This window comes from Pinus tabuliformis, chromosome 6, assembly GCF_031772625.1.
Source record: "Pinus tabuliformis cultivar Carrire ecotype Pingquan chromosome 6, CPIR1, whole genome shotgun sequence".
NCBI classification, from domain to species: Eukaryota; Viridiplantae; Streptophyta; class Pinopsida; order Pinales; family Pinaceae; genus Pinus; species Pinus tabuliformis.
Window position 1 is genome coordinate 1,383,348,841 of NC_142292.1, and position 24,468 is coordinate 1,383,373,308.

Sequence of the window (24,468 nt, forward strand, 5' to 3'; positions counted from 1 at the left end):
TTCCTCCATTTCACTTAATAACTTAGAAGCATCCATTCTAAGTATCGATAATTTGCAAAGAACAATAAATGAGAAAAACCTTTATAAATTTATCAAAGAAACAATAAAAGTGTTGCTATTATATTACATACAACCAGGCAAATGACTCTACTCAAACATATAAACTAAATATATAACCAGGAAAAAATAATCTATCACCATAACCAAGAAAATACGAGGAATAAAGTTATTGAGAAATCACTCATATAAGCAGGTAGAAATGATTTGCTTCAAACATGGAAATATTTATATAGATTAGAAAATCATTGATAAGGGAATTTATACTATGGTTGATTCAATTTTTAAATAAAAATATATTTTTAAATTTATAAAATTGGTTATTTTCATTTTTTATTGACTAAGTATAATGAAATGATAATTAGAAAGTACACAGGATTTCAACTCAACCATAATTATATAATTTGGACACATAGTAATCATGACATGTGACTCTTATCATCAAAATAGTTGTACAACTCTCATTAACATCCTCACACATCAAATGATTTTTTTTGTTGATTACTTAATATAAAATTTGTTTGCAAAATCTCTCGTTAAAAATCCATGTAATAAAGTTAATAAATGAAAAATAATAGCAAGGTCATGGGACACATATTCCAAGTTGAATGTTGGGAAAAACATCCTTATGTGGGTGTTCATTTGGTTTATTATGGCTAAGGAAATTGGCAAAGGAAATGACAACAGGCATGGGAAAGGCAAAGAGGAATTTATTAGAAATTATTTATGAAAATAATGGAAATTAGGAGAAAAAGAAGGTGAAAGGTCACAGGTTGCTTGTGAGGAGGAAAATGAAGGAAAGAAAGAAAAATTAAAGAAAATAAAGGCCTCATTAATAAAAATGCTTCTGAGGGTTGGTTGGTATCTTTTTTCAATTCATTTTTGGAGCCCTCTCTCTTTATTCTCTCTCTCTCACTCACTCTTGGACACTTAGGGCATTCTTGGAGCACTCTAGCATTGGATAAAGGAAAGAAAAGGAAGGCCCGAGAAGGAAAACACCATGCAAGGAAGTGCAGGATCAAGCAGCTACAACGGAATTATTTGCAGGTATCGATTTGCATGTGTGATTTCCTTGCTACATTTGGCATGCATGATACATGCATGTGCGTTATTGGCATGGGATTTGCTAGGTGTGATAATGTTCATCAACCTTGCCTTTCCATTTCTAGATAGCCATGGTTTGATGGGTTCTCTTGTATTTTGTTGAGATGGATTTCTAGAAGGTTTAGAAACTGAGTGAGGTGGTATCTAAAAGAAAGAACACATGGCCTAGGAATCCTTGGACCAAACTAGGATTGCAGTAAAGATAGATTGTGTGTGCCTCAGTGGGCTTAGGGATCCTTGATCGGTGAATGGAGGAATATATGGTAAAGCCTAGAGGTTTGTACCCTCGTTCAAGCATAGGAATACTTGACTGGTGAATGGTGGGATATATGGTAAATCCTAGAGGGTGGATTTTTAATTAGGCCAAGGAATCCTCGACCATTGTATGGAAGGATTTATGATAAGTCCTAGAGACTAGGAGACAGGAAAATTCCTCACAATGTAGGTGAAGAAATCAAGTGGCATCCATGGTTGTTTAGGGCCTAGTGATCCATTGGGGATTGCAGTAAAACCTGAGGAAACCTTGCTTGGTTTGGTTTTGAGTCCCACATTCATTCTTGGAATATGACACGGGGATGATTGGCTGAAAGAAATATTTAGTTCAGCCAATCTATGGTTGAGTGGTTCATGGAAGTCCCATACTTGGTTGTACGTTTCATCCATTAATAAGATTTCTTTCTCCTTGGTATTTCATGTGTAAATGCGTTATCTTATATGTGGATTTTATGGTTGTTATATCCTTGTTATTTATGTTGTTTATATGTTGGTTATGAGTATTTTTTATGACAGACATGATGTATGGCTTCCATCATGTTTTGATTAGTAATTGAAAGTACAATTAATACATGACCTAATAGATGATAATTTAGTTATTATGATATGGAAAGAATGCTTCTTTATGAATCTCAGATAAGTATGTGACCATTATTCTTAGAGTTATTGTTATGACCTGCAGATTGCATATTTATGACATGTTGGATGAAATTCATGTCATGGCTATTACGGCTCCAATAAATTCATTGATAAAGTGTTTTCATGTGTACATTTGTTCCATTTTTATGTATCATTTATGAAAGTTTCATGAAGTTACGGGCAGTGGCATGAGTCCTGGCCCTGAAAAGGTGGCACAGAATCCAAGGTCATTAGGTTAGGACTAGTTAAAAAAGTCCATAGTTGCTCACATGCCCCTATTGTGGGAGATACTGGAAGGCCTCATTCACATGCATGGCTTATCATGCGAGTGGCTGGGGTTTGAATCAGTGAAATGTCAAGTTTCCTTAGGGATTGGTCACCTTGAAGGGTTGGTTGGCTCTTGAAGGTTCTGTAGAATGTGTGAAAGGTCAGATTGGTTTGGTTTTGTCGGTTCCACTTCGTTAACTGTACTTGGGGAGTTGATTCACATCATAGTATCCACTCATCACATGTTTACCCCAATGGATAGGTTAACTTAGGTAAATGTGGGAGTAGGGTGTTATAAAGTGGTATCAGAGCATGGTTCAACAATTGGACTGGATGGGCTAAGTGAATTTGTTATGCATGCATGTAGTTTGTATATGTTCTTTTTGTATTCATGGTAGTGGTCATTGTTACAATTGTGTTTCCATGTAGGAGTTTATGATGTTGTTTTCCGAGATTCTTTAGTCATTAATGCATGTTAGTTGTATATGCATTTTTTATGCATGTCAATGTATATATGTTGTTATGAATGCATTTTAATGGTTATATTTATGCATGTATGGTAGGTCAAACATGAATTGTGAGTTCATTGTATGTATTTTGTGTAATCATGATGTTTTTGGTTGTTATGAAGCTAATGTGTTGCCTAATATAGATTAGGAGATGCGGATCATCAAAGAAAGGTTGCAGCACTAGAACTCAAGGTAAGAGAAGATCATCATATAGTTTTGTATGGTGCATATCATTAGATGTGTTGGCTAATGGATTTTATAAGAATTATGGTTAGTTACATGTTTGTTAGTCTATGGTTGTTTTGGTTACATGTACGATAGATGTTAGTTCATCAGTGTGATCATATGTACATGTGTCGATTAGACATGAAGGATAGTAACCTGTTGTTATATGCATTGTGATCATATGCATGTTGGTTATGGTCATTGAAACTAAGATCTTGATGTTATATTTATCATGCTAATTTGGATTAGCCTATGCAGATGGTTAGGGCTGTGACATTTAGGTATGAGTCAACCTATTTGTGATATTGTGTTGTACTAATATAGACTGACTGTGCATATGTGATTGTTATGCATGAATGAAAATTGTTTATGAGTTTATGATGCAAACATATTAGCTAGTTATTGTTATGGATATCATGACCTTATTTGAATTTATATCATGCTAATCTAGATTTATTATAAAGACAAGATAACCTCCCCTGAGATACACTAAGGTATGAGTTTTCTCATGTCATCTATTTGATGTTTGAATGTTGTATTATGTGATTCATTTAGTGTTTGAGCGTTTGGTGTCTATTATGTCATATATTTGTAATAGGAAAGGTAAAGTAAATGGATCTGAGATAACGAATACCTCCGCTATGTTAGTAATTATTGTTCACAATGTTGTCCATATTGTGCATAGATAAAGGCATTTATCTTAACCTTAAACATTATGATATATGGTAAGTGTCTTGTGACTATGATTATGTTTATGTTTATATATGCATATATGTATGTATGTATATACAGTGTTGACTCACAGGGTCGTTAGGATTGTTTTGTGCTAGTGTTCACATGTATATGTGTGTGTGTGTGTGTGTGTGTGTTGTAAAATTTCTTGGAAGGTGTAGAGAAAGCACTTCAATTAAGTCACTAGGTGACAAGTGACCCTAACAACAATTTGATGGTTGCTTATGATTAAGATCTGCAATAAAAATGGAAAAACTTGCAACAAAGATATAGATGATATAGAACAACAAACAACAGTAAAGATATCCAATGAAATAACCCAACCTGAAAGAATTTATTTGAATAAAATATTTATTAAAAATACCTCCTGATGGAGATATACAAAATGGGTCTACAAATTCCCCTCTGTGGGATGGGTCCTTTGATGTCCTTGATGCTTCAATAAACAAACTTCTCTCTTAATATGTGAAAAACCCAGACAAAACGTTGAGAACCCAAATGGGAGCTCAAAATAAAAGAGATGATAATGGTGATGATGATAATGATCATGGTCAAGAATGAATGGAAAACCCTCCTATTTATAAAAAGGTATTGAGTTAATCTCGAAAATGGAGAATAATAATATAATATTTACAAAATCAAGATCTAACTGTTTGGAATACTTTATTATATTTATTGGAGAGGGAAAAGATATTTAAAATGGTTAAATATCTTTATTTAGAAATAATAAAAAATAAAATGATTTATTAATTATTTCACCAAGATAAGAATGGTGTGAAATTTAATAACTATTAAATAGTGATTTAATCATTATTCCAATAGGAAATAAGGAATAAAAAATAAATAGTGATTTATTTAATTATTCCTAGGGGATTTAGTCAAATGTGACAAGAAATAATTATTTAAACAATGATTTAATCATTATTCCTAGAGAAAAATAAATAAATAATGATTTATCTAATTATTCTTGTGGGTTTTTTTATTTAAACTGGAAAATAATTTAATAAAAGTAGTTTAGTAAATTATTTTCCACAGTGAAAGTGATTTTACTATTGTAAAATCAATCCGACATGGTGTATTTTGATTCACCTAGTTAGAAATGGCTAGGTGATCATTTTTTGGTGATAACGGATTGCCCCCAAACGTATGAGTGTTAGGAGAAAATCATATGACCGAAATATGTTTTAGGTTACACTTCTAGGAGACACCAAAGGGGAGTCAAAGAGAGAGAGAAATTACTCAAGAAATACAAGGACGGGCAAATAATGGAGGGGGCGAGACCTACTGAACTGATAGAAGTCTCCTTTTATGTGGGAGTACATGATCTCAAATGAGTCGGTGGAGGAGTACCCATACCTGTCGAGATAACTGCATACAAAGAATAATGATGAGCCCAGCAATGTGGGACCGAGCTACAAAGTACATGATACATGATACACTGGCATCAATGTGCCAAAAAATAATACAATGGATCCCATATACATAATGCACGTGGAAAAAAATAGGCTAGGACTAAATACAATAACATTTGAGTACATGACACATAATTCCCCTCAAGCTGACATGGTGAGGGAGTATCACAACCAAAGAATCCCTACTGAATAGGAAAGGACTCTGAAGATCTAAATGGATCATTTGAAGGAGACATGCATATTGTGGGCATTGTACGTGGCAGAAACTGAACCCATCACATATGTGGAATTGCATCTGAGGATGGATCAACATCTATGCTCATCTTGGCATGTAGGGGGATATCTAAAGGGCCACCCCCTCATGAGGTCTAAAACATATCACACACACTTGGGAATCACTAGGACAATTGTCTGGGTCACCGAACCGTCAAGTGTACAAATCACAATCATGTGATAAGGAGCCGATGTCAAGCACGTGAGAAACAACCAAGTCAAAGAGAAATGATGATTCCCTTTCCTTGATCTGAGGCACCAAAAAAATATGGAAGTAGGTACCAAGGTACATTGCCCTCTAGACCACTCTTCTAGAATGAATGTGTTGAGGTTGACAAAAGAGGCCCACAAGAGTTAAGCAAATAAGGAATCCTTAACAAAGGTACGAGGGAACATAGTAGAGTGACTGATGGACTAACACTAGTGATGATGATGGAAGGAAATAAGATAGGTGTTTGACTGATGACTTCCCAGGGGCTTCGCAAAGACTGAGCAGTATCGTTGGAGGCCAAATATGGAAAATGGGAGGGATGTGACACAACGATGTTTGTAACACTGTAACTGGACTCAAAGGGACATGGAATGGACTCCATAGATACAAGGGTGACTCGATGATGCTACCACATGAGGGAGGCTCAGAGGGGACCATAAAAACATGATTAAATGATGGTTACTCATGAGAAAAATTGAAATGTGAGTCAACGAGTGCAAAGGTAAAGTGGTACTAGAGGATGGGTGGCTCAAATGAAGAAATTTAGTTTCAATAGATGGCAAAGTGAAACCTCATGGAAAAAATGGCTTGCTTGTGAAGTGTCAAATTACCAAAAAGAAGAGATACCCATTATATAACTCAGTGGGATCTTTCCAAAAGTGTTGAAGGTTTGTCAAACAGAGCTACAATTTGGTCATAATGGGCGATGGAAAAACTAGGGGTTTTCCTATAAAATGGCTTTTTGCCCCTAAATCAAATTCATTTGCATAGTGAGCTGTGGAGAATTTGGAGAGGAGGAGAAGGCCCTAAATCTTGTGGAGATCACAGTGGATAAACCGACCATCAAAATCAAGGTCTGCAATTTGAAGGTAGGTGGCCTAACCTTACTCATCATTTTTGGTGGATCAGATTTTTATATTAGGGCTTTAGTTCACTGTGGGGGACCCTTGGTCATCCTCATAGTTGCAACACACTTTTTGGGGCATGTTCAGTGCTTTGGATCATAGGAACTAGGGCCACAAGAGTGTCCAACATAGTTTTGAGGGAAAGATCTGTGTTCTAGGCTGAGAGGATGGGCAAGATTGGTGGTCTATTGTGAGATGAAGCTAAGTACTAGACATGCATTTCTTTGACTCTGAACGGACATAACATAATGGTATTTTTCATGTATGGTAGAGCTGAAGGTATCATGGTGAGAATGAGATTTGGAGTCCCTCCGTGTTGAGATTTAGGGGAATTAATCAATGAGAGGGGTGTTGGCACGATATGGTGCGCTGAATTTCTTAGAGAACCCTATGATTAGGGTTGGTGAGCCCTTGCTGTCAAGGATAGTGAGTTACTAGGACCCACATCAGGAGGCCTTTGTAGTATAAGGGTACAAAATGGAGATCATAATCCAAGACAAATATTTTCTGATGGGAATTCCCCCCTTGGGGGTGGTAGGAAAGATACATCTAGTTTTGCCTCATGGGAGACATATAGATGGGTTTGATGATCATCATTGTGTACTAGTGAGTCATGCAAAGGGCAAGACCATACAGATCAATGACCTAGATAGGCTTGACAAATGAGCTACAACTGCAGTGATGTTACATATCTTGGGTAGTCATGCCTTCCACGATATCACTGGAGGGCAGATGATGCTGGTGGTGAGTGTGCTTAGGAGGACCTACTATGGGTGGTACCAGATGATTTTTTCGCATTGAAATAAAAGTTTCACAATGCATATGGAGGACCAATGATAACCATTCATTTGGTATAGTGCTATGCTCACTCTTCTTTGAGAAGATCCCCACTGTTTGACGTCATGCAAAGATCTATGATGGGGGGCCATAGGAGCCCAAGATGTGTTGCTAGGGGAAGTTTCTGAGATGAGGTGGAGGAGGGGGAGTCCGATGAGTGTTCTGACCTAAGCTTTTTTCTCATTGGGACTAGATGCCATTGTATATATATGAGTATCCATATAGTGGCATGAACTGTCAGGGGGATTCTAACTTACCACTTTTGCTGGGACGAGCATGGGGTCCAGATGGTAAGTGAAATTTGTTATAAATTTGATGCATTTATAGTTTAAGAAATATATGTATGTGGTACTAATTTCTAAACCTTTTGGTATGAAAATATAACATCAGTGAGGCCAGTAGGATACATGGGATGAGTCGTAGTCCCTGGGGCTACAGATGAGGGTGGGGCCACATGACAACAGAGACCAGGTGGTGATGCTCTACTGGAGGATCTCCAACATAGATTCGACATATTAGTGACAGGGGTGACATAGTGCGGGCGGCATGAGCTAGAAGATCATTATACATATGAGTGCATTGGTCTTCCATTGGAGTGGCGAGGAATCACACGACACACGACTATGGTTGATCAAGAAGTACGAGATCTAAGGGCTGGTGGGATGGAGTCATTGGCTCAGGAGCCTCTAGATGATAGTGATTAGGCATAGGGACATGTGAGACCCTATTTTTGTTTTATGATAACATGCGAATGAGCATGTCAGACATATTTAGAGTAGCGGACTCAAAACATTGTATGACGATACATATTTATGATTATACATATTTTTTGTGACTATTGTAGTTTTCCTTTTGTTTATGGATGTCTTCTTACATGAGATAAATTCCAATTTAGAATGTTATTTGCAATGGTATATACATAGTGAGTGTGGGCTCTAGGAACATGATTGAATGAAATGGATGCAAATTCACATGAAAAAATATTAAATCCTAGATATTTTCTAAATAGGAAAATATTATGTACACGATAAACATAATTCAATTTTAGGACAAGTGGCAAGGAATGAAGACAAAAATGAAGGTGAAGGATGCGACAATCAAGGGTGTTAGCACCTAAATCTGCTCTAGGCTAAAGCAAGGCAACATTTAGGTTAACCACAAACCGTGCTCAGTCTGGTAGCTAGCCATACCAGAATAGGAGAGGGCTCTCTCCGAGTCACGCTCAGTGAATAGATAAGCAAAAAACGGTCTTAGATGACTTACAGTGAAGTATTGATCTTATGAATGACTGAGCTTCTGGGACGACATGGGACCAATGGTCAAAAAATAATAGAGAATTTAATACAAAGGCACAGATTACTTCGTGAGGCAAGGTAGGCGAAAAGTGTAGCAATTTAGTTTGAAATAACATGGAATGGAGAGATTGTTTAGGAGAGTGAAAAGGGCATAGGAACATGAATCCTTTGCAACAAAAGAAGAACACTGAACATGAAATTTTCCCACAGGCAGAGCAATAAAATTGAATTCTACCTTATCTAACTCAGAAATTTCACTGGAAATGAACATGAATTGAATTATGTAACATAACGAAATACATATGAAAACATAAGAGACACATTTGCTACACTCACAACCACATGAATCTCATGAAACAGAGCCGCTGCCTTTCATTAATTCTCTGTCAAAATATACAGTGAAGAAACAAAGTTTCTTTCCCATAGTCTCCCAGAAGTTACAAGCCAACCAATTCTTTGCAAATAGCTTGCATAAAATATATAGAATGTGCCTTGAAGAGATAGAACTCCCAAGGGTTGGGGAGTTACTCAAATCATTACAAAATGGAGGTGAAGAGCCAACCATTAGCTATAGGTGCAACGTTACAAACATGACAAATGGCTTGGGTGACCGTTTGACTTCCTTCGCCACTTGGATAGAAGCCAATCTAGAGATAAAATACTTTAAATGCCACCTTAGGTGCCAAAAAACCGAAATTTAGATGAGCGGGCCCACTTGGAGAAGTCGCGAATCGAAATTTCGTGAAACAGAAGCAAATTTGGCAATTTTTCCTGTGTGCACCGCGCCATTTTCTCTGTGCGCCATGCTAATTTGGAGCCTAATTTGAGGCACTTTCAGGTGTCCAAAATGTGCCCAAGTGTGCTTGTTGGAACGCCTGTCCTGTCTACTTTCCAACCCAACTAGAATTTCTAAATTTGGTGCTCATTTGTCTGTCCAAATCTTCATTCTCCCAAAACTGCTTCATGTGTGTCAAAATAGGGGCAGAGAGGTCATTTTTTTGGGTGTTTTTGACCTCCTGGAGACTCAAATCTTGCCCAAATTTCTTGTCCAAGCACCAGTGGTCGTGATTTTTCATGCTGAATCCAAAAATACAAACCATTCTTCATTTGGAGACCCCAATTTTTAGCGTTGCGCCACTGGAGAAAAAACCCGTGTTTTGCCCAAAAATTTGTCATGTGACCAAAATTTCCCCAAATTTCTTGAAATTTGGGCTGGAGGTCCTCTATGAAGTGCTATGCTATGCCAAGGAAGCTTCAACCAAGATTCAAAGCCGATATTTCTCTTTTTCCTCTTTTTCCTCTTTTGTTGCTTTGCTCAATTTTTCCTTCAAGCTCTTTATGCGGGCCTTTGCACTCATACCTCACAACTGAAGTACTTCATGATCAATTTCATGAGTGGAGCATAATCATCATTCAAATATCTGAATGGAAAGACTCTTGTGAGCTGACTCAATAATATGGCCTTAATGTAAGGCTCATAGTGTTGCCTATTCACCTTCTTCTTCTTATGCCACTGTTCTCCAACATTTGGTATGCCTGTTGCCACTGAGATAGTTTCGGGTGTCAATGTGAAGGTGACCCCGACCAAGATAGACTGACCTCCATGTAGGTGAAGCACAAAAAGACGGGCCAACTCATGATGAACTCTAACATTAGCCACCCTTTGACAAAATTCAAAACATGTTAGGTGCTGTAAACATGACATGGCAAGAGGGCATGCTTGTAATTCAGTGAGCGTAGTGGGCTCATCCCTAACATGTTTTCCACTCTTGTGATGTCTCCTGGGAGCCTGCTCTTCCGAGGATGAGTCACTTTGTGCCTCCATCTCATACTCTGATGAATGCTGTGATGCCATGACTGTTGTGTGTACTGCATTTAGGCTGCCCTTTGATGATGGTGAAGCTTGGTGTTGTTTTCGTGATATCTGCCACGAAGGGGAATAATGAAACAAAGGGAGTATTAGGAGGGGGATAATGTGATGGTAATAGGGGTTATGTGGAGAAATTTTCTTAGGGATATGTAGGGGGTTTGGGTATTTGATAGGGTAGGTTTTTTGGGGTTTTAATGAGGTAGGGTTTGGTGTTTGTATTGACCCAATAGTGGAGGGATAAGGAATATGAGTTTGGTAGTATTTTAGGGTAGCGGGAATAGGAAAAAATAGCATAGGGGGATAGGGAAAAATGGTAAGGAAGGAAAATGGAACCTTGGCATCAACACCACAATTTCGCAACCCTAGCAACAATGGCTTTGGTGTTTTTAGGTGGTAGGGTTTAAGAGTTTTTGTGCAACCATAAGCCGCCATGAACTATCATCATACTAACATAAAAATGGATGAAACACTGAGAGATTAACCCCACCTAGAAAATTCAAGGGATTGAAGGCAATTGGTTGCAAATTCTAAGCAAAATCAGCCTTGGCAGCTCTGTGCGCCGCGCCTTCCATGTGCGTCACGCTAGTGTAAATTTACACTAGAAATTTTCTCCCAGTGCGCCGCACTCTCTATGTGCATCGCGCCCTTTTCCAGTTGAAGTTTGGAGGCCTTCCCTGTGTCCAAATTGGGCGCAGGATAGCTAGTTGGAAATTTCTTTGAATCTACTTTCAAACCCAACCATAATTTTTCAATTTGGAGTTCATTTTCCCTGTCAAAAATAAAATCTCCTAAGACTGGTCAAAATGTGACAAATGAGGCTGCCTAAAGGAAGAGTGCTGTTATAGTCAACTTTTTAATGCCTTAATCAACTCCAAATTGAGCTCATGATAGCTCATTTGAAATCTCTTTGTGTCTAGTTATCATTTGACTCATCATGAAAGTCATTTGGCCAACCAAGCTAGGAGAAAACGTGATTTTCCCAAGGTCACTTCTGAGGTGCATCAATTCTCCCGAGGCGATTGTATTTTTGACATTTCTCCAAAACCATGACACATGTGTAAAAAGTGAAGAAATTTTTTCTTCCTTGGCATGTTTTGGAGAAACACCTCTCTCATTTTTCAAAAAATCATCTTTTATTGCGCAGAAACATCATTTGAGTGAAACCTACCCCGATGTGTGGAACAGGGGATTTGTCGAAGTGAAGCGAAATGAAGGGGATAGGGAGCTTCTAAATTCTTGAGAAAATTTTGGGAAGTAGGAAGTGATGTTAAGAAGCAAGGGAAAGTGGAATTTCAAATATTGAGTGAGGGGAAGGGATCCAAAAAGGCAAAACACAGGTCCAACCTAGAAAATTGCCAGGTTGTAGCAAGAAACTAGGGTTTGTGTGAAAATGAGGAATTTGGGGGATCTCAGTGATGGGAAGTGTTTGATAAGGTACTTTAAGGATAGGGGAAGGTTTATGAACATTAGGATACAAGTTTTTCTGATGATTTGACTATCCAAGAGAAATTGCCTTCAAAACCCTAGGAGAGGGAAATGACCTTACCTAGGCGCAACTGAAGCATGAATAAGGTGTAAAATGACCCAATGGAACTTTGACATGACAAGGAAAACCCTCTAAATGATGGTACACTAAGCTGAATGTTGACATGGACTGGAATTTGGACAACTTTGACAGGAGTAAAAGCAAACCCTAGAACTAGTGCCTAGTGACCAAATTTTGCTTAAAGACTCACTGAAATGACAAAATTTGACCTCGACACAAAGGGCATTGGCTAATAAACCTATCACAACATCATATTTAATCTGGTTATTAGTGTCAGTTCCAATGTAGACGTCATTGGAGTGGACTAACGAATGTAAGGGGGTGAGAATGGCCCAAGCTACAAAGGTAAGATTCCTCGTGAATTGACTTGCACCATCGGCAAAAACAATATAAGGTGTGGATGATGGATCCATCTAAAAGAGACAAGAATACAATGTGTGAGATGGTTTGGAATGCAAATTACCTAAATCCAAGAAAAAGTAAAGAGATACACGCATTTCAATGCGAAATACTAGGGGTAAAATTTCTTGAGGTAGAGTGCATTTCGAGGATTGGGAAGGATTTCACCTTCTATACACTCTAAAAGGTATGCCCCCTTGCCCAAACACTTACGGATGATATAAGGTCCTAGCCATAATTTTTCAAACTTCCCACACCCTAGGACATCATGAGCTTGGTCATACATAAGAACAAGGTCACCTTCATGGAAGGTGTGAGGGTGGACTTTGTGGTCATCTTGAGATTTGGTGTGCTTTTTATCTACTTCGATGGTTTGCAATGAAACATGATGGTCTTCAGTGGCACACTCAATCATGATAAGTCGTTTTTCTAATGATTGGGTGTCCGAGAGGAGTTCGATGGCAAGGTGAAGGGAGGGGATTTGGCACTCGATTGGTAAGACTGCCTCCTCTCCAAAAAAAATGTGGAAAGGAGTGAACCTAGTGGTGGTATTTACAGAAGTTCTATAGGCCCAAAAAGCAAGGAAGAGCATTAAATGCTAGTTAGTCTTGTCTTTATTCACCATCTGTTGAAGCATAGTCTTAAGGATCTTTTTGACAACACCAACTTGGCCATTGCCTTGGGAGCAATAAGATGATGAATATTGGTGTTCGAAGCCCAACAATGAGGATAGATCATGCCATATCTCATATTCAATGTGTCGGCCATGGACAAAGACTAATTTTTTCAGAACCCCAAATCGAGTGATAACTTGGTTAAAGAAGAAGATGGTTGCAATATTTGTTCTGTTACTGAATGTTGCCATGGCTTTAGCCCATTTGGTAAAATAATCGACGACAATAATAATATACCGATGGTTATTAGTAGATGGAGGTCAACACTCCATTAATTTTATAGCCCATTTCTAGGAAGAATCGGTTGCGATGATAGGATGAAGGGGAGTAGGTGGAGCTTGCACCTTACAAGAAAATAATTGGTAATTGGGACAATGTTTGACTACCTCAATACAATCGCTAGAGAGAGAAGGACAAAAGTACCCAACGCACATGATTTTCTGGGTAATGGCCATTTTGGATAGGTGACCACCACAACTGCCATAGTGGGATGCATTAAGCACTTACTCAGCTTTAGCATGGGTGAGACAATGACAAAGGATAATGTCGACACCGTGATGATAAAGGTTGTCACTGATGAGGAGGTAGCGAGGGGCTTGATGTTGAATATGTCATCGATTGTCACAAGTGAGGTGGGGGGGGGGGGGGATTTATTGGTTCACAGATAGGTAAGGATGTCACCATACCAAGTATCATCTGAGGTAGTGGAGAACAAGTATTCATTTGTAAGATCATCATTTACCGGCGGATTAGGTGCACTAGTGGGAAATTCAAAAATGATTGCAGCAAGGGCTAAACCTTTCTTACTCTTGGGTATGACAAATTCAAGATCAAATTCTTGAAGGATAAAGATCCAATGGGCATACTTCCCTTTAATGATCTATCGACTCAATAGGAAATCCATGGGGTTGGAATTGGTCACAAATTTGGTGGTATGCATAAGGATATAATGACAAAGATTTTGAAAAGAGAACATGGCAACCAGTGGAAAATTAGGTGGACGAATCAAGGGAGAAAAAGTGAGAGCACGTTTGAGGGCATCAAAGGTTGTTGATCTTAGCCATCCCAAAAAAATGGAATGTTAGATCAAAGGAGTCTAAGGAACCAATGAGCCATGGTGGCATAGTTAGGAATGAACCAATGAAGAAAGTTAGCTCTGCCTTAGAGGCTTTGTAACTGGTGAATGGTATGAGAAGGAGGAAGTTCAAGAATGGCTTTAACTTTGAGAGGGTCAAGAGTGATATCATCTTTGGACATAATGAATCCCAAAAGTCGGCCGCTAAGAACACAAAAGACACACTTAAGGGGGTTGAGGTGAATGTTATACTTGCGACGTCAAAGGACCATGGTACAAAAATCATGAAGGTGTTGTGACCGAAGTTTGGAATGAGCGATGAGATTGTCTAGATATCCAAGGATAATGTGATCCAAGTTGTGGAAGCAATAGGACATGATGCGCTGAAAAGTGGCCCAAAATTCTTTAAACTGAAAGGCATGACCTTGTACGAAAAATTTCCCCACGAACTAGTGAAATATTTTTTTATCTGATTGGCATAAAGGATACGTATCTTCTTATATTTGGAGAATCCATCCATAAAGGATAGGACCTCATGCCATACACACTCATTAATGACCTCATCTATGAAGGGTGTAGGAAATTTGTCATCATGACAAGCTTTGTTTAGATCATGGAAGTCTGTGCAGACATGGATGGTGCCTTATTTCTTGAGAATAGGAATAGGATTAGACACCCTTGTGGTGTATTCAATGGGATAGATGAAACCATCTTGCTTGAGCTTATCAATTTCAACTTTAATAGCTTCATATTTGGAAGGATGGATAAGCCTTTAATTTTCACGAAGGGATATGGCATCGGGCCAAGTGTTGATGTGATGTTAAACAATGGCAGGATCATGTCCAGAGATTTTAGAATAAGACCAGTCAAAAACATTACAGAATTCCTTGAATAACTTGGTGTAAGCATCAATTTCTTTCAAGGTGCATTTTGCCCCCAAGATGATATTTTCTTCAATCCCTGGTTTATTGGAAATGTTAATTTTGATGGTAGGGGTTACCCATATTTCCTTCTTCAAAAGCATCTGGTGCAAGAATGGGATTTCTAAACCAATCAAATTCACCATGAATGAAGTCTTTAGACTCCATAGCATATTGTTCATGGGTTTTCTATGGAAGGAAGTACACACGATGGTGCATATCATCCCAAGGATAATCAGTGGTGGTCCTAGCTTCCATGATTTCTTCATTAGAATGGAAGATGGGCCAACTAGAGGAAGAGGGACCACATGATGGAGAAAAGTTACCTGAAGCATCTTTATGGGAGACAAGGTTCACATACGCATTGTCAAGGTTGGAAGACATATGACAAGTAGATGGAATGCATTCCAATGTTGAGACTGGGGTGTTTGTTAAAGAAGGTTCAAAAGAATCATAATAAGGGACATCATGGGAGTTCTAATGCATCGATCTCATGGATGATGATAGGTAGAGAATGGTAGTGGTACTATCCGTTATCTCAACATCAGGGGGAGGGATCACAATGAGTGTTTAAGGGACCTCCTGTTCTGGTGTAGGAGTACGACCAGAATCCATAGGTAGAGGAGAGGTGGACTCACTATGAGCAGACTCACTATGAGTAGCCTCGTGAAGTCTATCACAAAAATCTTCAAGATGGGGACAACGATGAAAATAATGGCCATAATTATCACACAAAGCACATGGGTGATTTGTGTGCAATGATCTATTCTTCTTATCTGACTCAGATAAGGTGACCTGGACCTTAAGAATGTTAGAATCAGTGAAGGTGTCAGAGACCACATTCTTGATATGAGGGAGCTTAGGAAAATTATTGGTGGCATGAACGACAACATCACATAGAGCACATGGAGGAATAGACTTTGATGGCTTAGGAGGAGTTAGAGTTGATGGGGGTGCCTTGTCTTTGGTTCACTTTTTCTAAGATTTCCCCCCTTGCCAGATCCTTTCACAATAGGAGTAGATTCTTGTTGAGGTTATTATCGAACTAAAGCAAGGGCAAGGGTAGGAATAACAGGTTGGACTGGTGTCAAAGCAGTGTAATGTTTGAGTGATTGGGGGGAGTGTTTACAGGAGGGTCAATGTACCAAACTCGAATGCCCAAGGTAATGTTAGGAAAACTCAACGTGGCCATGAAAGGTGTAGAATAAAATCATGGGGGTGGAAATAAGAATAATATCTGACCAGAAGGATAATGGCATGAAGGAACTACTCCGAGATGGTTAAATCTTGGGGGAATAGTTTAGGGTGGAAATGGACTAGGAGTCTAGATACTAGTAGAAGGAAAGGGTCCTTTAGAAGTAATACCAGAAGACTAGGTTGAGTTAGGAACAATAGTTTTTAGAGGTTGTATCTACTGTGAAGGCATACTAGACCATTTTTCGGTGGCCTGTAATGCTTGGAGCATGCAAACACTCGATGACCTAGGCTCAGAAGGAGTAGGTGGTGGACCATAATAAGCGTCAAGAAAAGGGGAGTCTTTAAAACTCATGGAGAGACATTGATGATGGATGAGACAGTCTTATTTTCGGCCATGGAAGAGATGTTGGACTCAGGCGAAGTCATGGATTTTGAGTCATAGTGTGTCAACTGATCAATAGTGACGATATTTCCATTATGTGGAAAACACATCTTATGGTGAACCGCAGATGTGAAAACTGACATAGCATAACTACAACTACGAACCAAAAGGATGTTATAGTCTAAGGGAGCATCAATGACTTCAATGTCAATAGAGACAGTCTTGTTGGAAACTGTGATTGGGCAGTTGTGAAACAAACCGATGGAATTGTGAAGGATGACCATCCCATGCACGAAGAATGATGGTGGACGGGGATAGGTCAGGGGAACCAAGTTGCTTCCAAACACTAGAAAACATCACACAGGTGGAGGTGCCTTCGTTTATACTGTTGAAAATTGGTGTTTCTAATGGAGACTGGTATTTTAAATGTAATAGATGAAGGCAGAGGAGGATTTTCTGACTTGTTAACATGAAATACAATCATATCATTGTCTTGGGGATCCATGGAACCCAAAGAATGTAGCAGATATTTTCATTGGGATGGGCATGTCTAGATAACTTCTAGCATTGACATGGTAATAGGAGACTACACCAAGTCATCTACTATGCTATAGGTATGTGAAGCTTTAGCAAAAGAAACATTTCGATGTAATGGACCTTTGGGTGTCTTGGGAATAACCTCTACCTTAGGTTGACAGATCTGTAAGGTACCATTAGATGAAGACAGAGGCTCAGTGGAAACATGGGATTGGGACTTACTTGCTAACTTAGTAGATGTCTTGTCGTATTGGCGTGATCAAGTCTGAAGGTTGACTTTCTTGGTATTAATCTCATCATAATACATCATAAGAATATGAAAATCATGGTGACCAGATGGTGGAGCTAGTTAAGCTGCCTAACCTTGTGTAGGTTGGGTAGCAATATATCCTTGGTGAGGGAAAGGACCGGTAAGTATTTCTATTTGAGATGAAGCAGGAGGTGGAGGAGGGGCAGTGGGTTGCGATCCGTGAGAAGCAGCTCCTTGATCTTCCCATACTTGACGCATCTGAGTTAAAAGGGGACACTCATCAGTATAATGACCATATACACCACAACAGTCACAAGGTTTTTTTCATGTGAAGACCCTCTTTTTACTTTGGTTGACTGCCCTGTTGCTGGGTTGCGTGATTAGGCTGAGGACCCTAGTTGCCTTGATTACCTTGAGGTTGTTGGTTCTCATTACCCTTCTCCTTTTTCCTTTTCTTGCAGTTAGGGGGGTTGGTTCCACTCTTTTGAGCATACACTTGTCCTTATGGAGGAGGTGATTATTGTGGTAGAGGGGGAGCAGGCATGGGGGGTTGGTGTCAGAGGGGTTGGAGCATTAGGTGATGCATACATATAATAAGGATAAGGGGTGACATTGGGATAAATATATGGTGAAACAACTAGCCCTGGCATATATTGATGCTAATGGGGATATGCATATGGTGTGTTGGGACCTAGATAAGAGTTTCCCTGTGGAGGATTGGGGGAGGGATAATTGTAAGAGGAACTGGTCCCTCCATGAGGTGGACCGTAACTCATAAGAGGTGGAGCATATGGTTGAGGGTGTGAAATGATTCCAACTATGCCATCCACGACATGATATACCCTTGGTGAATTATTAGCACTAGGCCAAGGTATATCGGAGATGATAGTGTAAAGATAACTTGAATGGGCGTAGATCAGATCAAATTTTAAGGCTACTTGGAGTACATATTCCTTAGGCTGGGAGAACTGTGATGCAACATCTTTAGCAATGGGGGAGAAAATAAATCTAAGGAACCAATCCATATAGATGTGGTCTTTGAATTGCTTCTCCTTTTACACCATTCCTGAACATTGTCAGAAAGGCGGGTGGCAGAAGTTTGGCAAAAATAATTCAAGAGTTCGATATCGATGTCATAACGGAGAGGTAAGTGGAAATAGGAAATAAAATCTTTGGCAAGAGTCACACATATGGAATGAGTGGCTCTGGGTTGATCAACATACTACTTAGCAATAGCTCTAGTGAACATACGTTAGAACAGACAAAGACAGATGGAGTCTTCGGTAATGGAATTTTATCAACACCACATGTGGAATGAGTGAACATGATTAGTGGGATCTTCTCCAGGATTACCTTCAAACATTGGGATTTCTGAAGGAATCTTAGTAGGCATAGATAGCCAAGTGGGACCATGGAGAAGAGGATCATTGATAATATGACTAAAATTGGGGAGACTCAAACCATCCATAAAAGGAATCAATGGAGTAGGAGTGACCACACCAGTGGTGCTTCCGCTGGTGGGGTACCTTGGTTGGTACGTAGGTTACCACCTTGGTTTCTTGCACTGATGTTGGTTCCTCACATGGTGGCTATATGAGGTTGAGAAGACACATAATCAAAGGAGGAACTAGATGAATTAGTAGAATAAGGAATAGAATAATGACTTTATGGAGGACTAGGAGGATGAAATCTAACTCGACGAGGAGGAAAAATATGTCCTAACGGGAAATGAATGTGAAGACCTCGAAGTCTTTGTGAAAAACACCTATGGGCCACCATGATTTGAATACAATAACGATCTAAGAACTAAAGGGTGATTATAGCAGTATAAGAGTAACAAACAGTAAGTAAATGCCTAGTCCAATGGTACTGAGTGTAGACTAACTATATTAATGATGTTACTCTAATACAAGAGAACACATCCTAAATAAAAAGACCTCTAGCCTATAGGTGATCTAAATCATCAAACAATCCTAGATCTACTATTTCAAATTTCCTTCTAGAGAACTTCTTACTTGATGGACTTTGAGCCTTGCAAGTAGAGTTTTCCAAAGAAATGTGGGGTAGAGAACCAATTGCTTCCCATAATCTAATCCTATAGGGTGTTTTCCTAAGATTGGTAACTATAGTTGTCTCCATCCCATAGGGGTGTTCGAGTCTTGAACTTCTTGGTAGTCATCCAAAGCACAAGATTTCCTACCACCGGTTGGGTAGCCTCGAGGAGAGCCACTCGCACGATGACCTAGCATAACCCCCTTTGAATCAGGTTTTTGAAGCACTCTAGCTTTGGACCATGGGATGGTGAAGGATTTTAAGATTCATAATATGTCAACTTCTATGTCTCAATGAAAGTGATCGATGGGTGTTATTGGAAGCCTATCCCGTTGATCCTACACCTACACTACAAACATTGTTTTTCCTTAGTGCCCAAATAGGCTTAATCTATGTGTGTTGATTTATTAAGGTGTAGTGTTTCAAATCTTGGCTTGGAAATGTTAACCAAGCTCACATTTGCTTAGGGTGTGAGTACGCTCTGGAATGTAGATCAGGGGCTGAATAGTGTTTTATTCTCCTGCAAATCTCAGCCAATAGATTTCGCATAGATTTTGACATATCCTGCTCGAATGGTACCCATCCCTTGCAGAAAGAACCAGAAAACAACCAGAATCTGAAAATTGAACAAAAACAGAAATAATTCTATAAATAGAAATTGAGAGGCTAAAAATAGTTGTAGAAAACCATGAAATTTACTGAAACTTCAGTCACCCAAGAACATTGTTATTACACCAATGGAGTCGCCATTTGTTAGTATGAAATTTCTTGGAAGGTGTACCAAAAGCACTTCATTTAAGTCACTAGGTGACAATTGACCCTAACAACAATTCAGATTTGCAATAAAAATGGAAAAACCTCCAACAAAAATATAGATGATCCAGAACAAAAAATAGTAGTAAAGATATCCAATGAAATATTATTTATTAAAAACACCTAGGGAAGGAGATCTACAAAAAGGGTCTACAAATCCCCCTCCATGTGATGGGTCCTTTCATGTCCTTGATTCTTCAGTAAAAAAACTTCTCTCTCAATATGTGAAAAAACCAGACAAAATGTGGAGAACTCAAATGGGAGCTCAAAAGAAGAGAGATGATAATGATCATGGTCAAGAATGAATGGAAAACCCTCCTATTTATAACAAAGTATTGAGTTAATCTCAAAAATGGAGAATAATAAAATAATATTGACCAAATCAAGATCTAACTACATGGAATACTTTATAATATTTATTGGAGAGGGAAAAGATATTTAAAATGGTTAAATATGTTTATTTAGAAATAATCAATAAATAAAATGATTTATTAATTTTTTTGTGAAGATTAAGAATGGTGTTAAATTGAAATAATTACTAAATACTGATTTAATAATTATTCCAATAATGGAAATAAGGAATAATAAATAAATAGTGATTTATTTAATTATTCATAGGGCATTTAGTCAAGTGTGACAAGGAAGAATTATTTAAACAATGATTTAACAATTATTCCAAGAGAAAATTAAATAAATAATGATTCATCTAATTATTCTCATGGGTTTTTTATTTAAATCATAAAATAATTTAGTAAAAGTAGTTTACAAAGTTATTTTCCGCAGTGAAAGTGATTTTACTATTGTAAAATTAATCCCACATGTTGTATTTTGGTCCACCTACTTAGAAATGGCTAGGTAATCAATATTTGGTGATAACAGATTTCCCGCAAATGTATGAGTGTTAGAAGCAAATCGTATGACCAAAATATGTTTTAGGTTACACTTCCACGAGACCCCAAAGGGGAGTCGAAGAGAGAGAGAAAGTACTGAAGCAATACAAGGATGGACAAATAATGGACGGGTGGAGACCTACTGAACTGGTAGAAGACTCATTTTATGTGGGAATAAATGATCTCAAATGAGGCGAGGGAGGCATACCCATACCCACCGAGATAATTGCGTGAAAAGAATAATGATGAGCCCAGTAATGTGGGACTGAGCTACAAAGTCCATGATACATGATACATTGGCATCAATGGGCAATAAAATAATACAACAGATCCCATATACATAATGCGTCTAGAAAAACATAAGTCATGACTGAATACAATAACATCTGAGTACATGAGACATAATGCCCCTCAAGCTGTCATGCTGAGGGGGGATCATAAACCAAAGAAGCCTTGCAGAATAGGAAAGGGCTTTGAAGATCTAGGTGGATCATCTGAAGGAGACATGCATGTTATGGGCAATGTAAGAGACGAAAACCAAGCCCATCACATCTTCAAAACTTCATCTAAGTATGGTTCAATATTTGTGGTCATCTGAGCATGTAGGGGGCTACCTAAAGGGCCACCCCCTCATGAGATCTGAAACATCTCACACAAAATTGGGAATCACTAGGAAAATTGTTTGGATGACTAAACCATCAAGTGTACAAATTTCAATTGTGTGATAAGGAGATGATGTCGAGAACATGAGAAACAACCAAGTCAAAGGGAAATGATGATTCCCTTTGCTTAATATGAGGCATTGAATAAATATGGAAGTGGGAACCAAGGCACACCACCCTCTAGACAAGTCTTCTGGAATGAATGTGTTGATGTCGATAGAAGAGGGCCCGCGAGAGTTAAGGCAATAAGGAATCCTTAACAAAGGTATGAGGGAACATATTAGAGTGACTGATGGACGGACACCAAGGATGATGATGGAAGGAAACAAGATGGGTGGCTGACTGACAACCTTCCTTGTCAGAGCATAATAAGGATGGTTGACTTGGAAGTGATTGACTCAATTTTAGAGGGGATGTTAAATGACTAAAATAGGGGTTTGGCAAAGACTAAGCAATAGAGTTGGAGGGAAAATATGTAAAATGGGAGGGATGCGACACAATGATGTATGTAACATTGTAACTAGACTCAAATGGACTCAGAACAGACTCTATAGATACAAGGGTGACTCATCTCAAATGCTCTGAAAAAGGGTGACTCAATGATGCTACCATGTGGGGGAGGCCCGGAGGGGACCGTAAAAACATGAGTAAATGATGGTTACTCATGACAAAAAAAAACATGTGAGACAACTAGTACAAAGGTAAGTGGTACTAGAAGATGGGTGCCACAAATGAATAAATTCGGTTTTAACTAACCAAATCAAGATCTAACAGTTTGGAATACTTTATTATATTTATTGGAGAGGGAAAATATATTTAAAATGGTTAAATATATTTATTTAGAAATAATTAACAAATAAAATGATTTATTAGTTGTTTCGCGAAGATTTAGAATGGTGTGAAATTGAAATAATTATTAAATAGTTATTTAATAATTATTCCAATAATGGAAATAAGGAATAATAAATAAATAGTGATTTATTAATTATTCCTAGGGGATTTAGTCAAATGTGACAAGGAATAATTATTTAAACAATGATTTAATAATTATTCCTAGAGAAAATTAAATAAGTAATGATTTATCTAATTATTCTCATGGATTTTTTTATTTAAATCAGAAAATAATTGAATCAAAGTGGTTTACTAAATTATTTTCCACAGTGAAAGGAATTTTACTATGGTAAAATTAATCCTACATGGTGTATTTTGATCCACCTAGTTAGAAATGGCTAGGTGGTCCTTTTTTGGTGATAACAATATATGTATGTATGAAGTTGTCTCACAGGGTAATCATGGATCATGATTGTTTTATGGTAATGTTTATATGTATATATGTATGTATGTATGTCATTGTATAATAGGGTCATCAGGGATCATTCTTGTGGAGGAATGATTGCTTATGCAGGTGAATGGTATGAAGAGTTTCCTAGCTTATGAGGAATCAAATGGGAAGAGTAACCTTGAAGGATATACAAATTCAGTGTCATGTGGATATGATTTGATATTATATGTTTGTCCTATGCCTATGTTTATGTTATGGACAAGTAATGTTGAGGGTTACATCAATGAAATGAAACCAATGTAATATACATCATGTCAGGACAAGCATGGATGGTGGAAAGACACTAGAGGCAAGGTTGTCTGGTAGAGACAGTGTGGTCTCTGGATGTGTGGTACTATTGTTGTATATATGTTGTAAATATTGCACCTATGATTTTATGTATATATGGTGTTTTATGCATGTTAGATATATGGTGATAGTGACATATGGTGTTGTGTACATGTGGTTTTGTGTAAATGTTGTTCAGGTGGTGTTCTGTACATGTGGTGTTGTGTATATGTTGTGCAAGTGGTGATTTGTACAGGTGGTATTGTTACATGTTGTATGTGTGGTATTTTTTTACATCTGGTATTGTGTGCATGTCATACATGATTTGTTGTGTACATGTGGTATTTTTTTCATGTTATACATGTTGTTTTGTGTACATGTGGTACTACGTTATATGTATTGTGTAGACATGATATTGTGACTTATGCATGTGTTGTATTTTACGTCGATTGTAGGTGTATGTGTTGTATGTCAGGTGTAGGTGTATGTGTTGTGATGTACACAAGATACAAGTGTATGTGTTGTGTTGTACGTTGGGTGTAGGCATATGTGTTGTATGTCATGTGTAGATGCATGTGTTATATGGTCTTGTACACTAGGTGTAGGTGTATGCATTGTATGTTAGGTGTAGGTTCATGTATTTTCTGGTGGTGTATGCCATATGTGGGTGTATCTATGTGATGTACATTGTATGTATGTGTACGTGATTAAAGGGAAGGAACTAGGTGCTTGTCAGATGTGGGACTGATATGACGTGTGCACGAAAAAGGATAAGCATAATAGTAGAAGCAAAGGACGAATTAAAGGATAAGTATCTGTATTTTATTTTAGTTTCAATTATACATGTGATCTA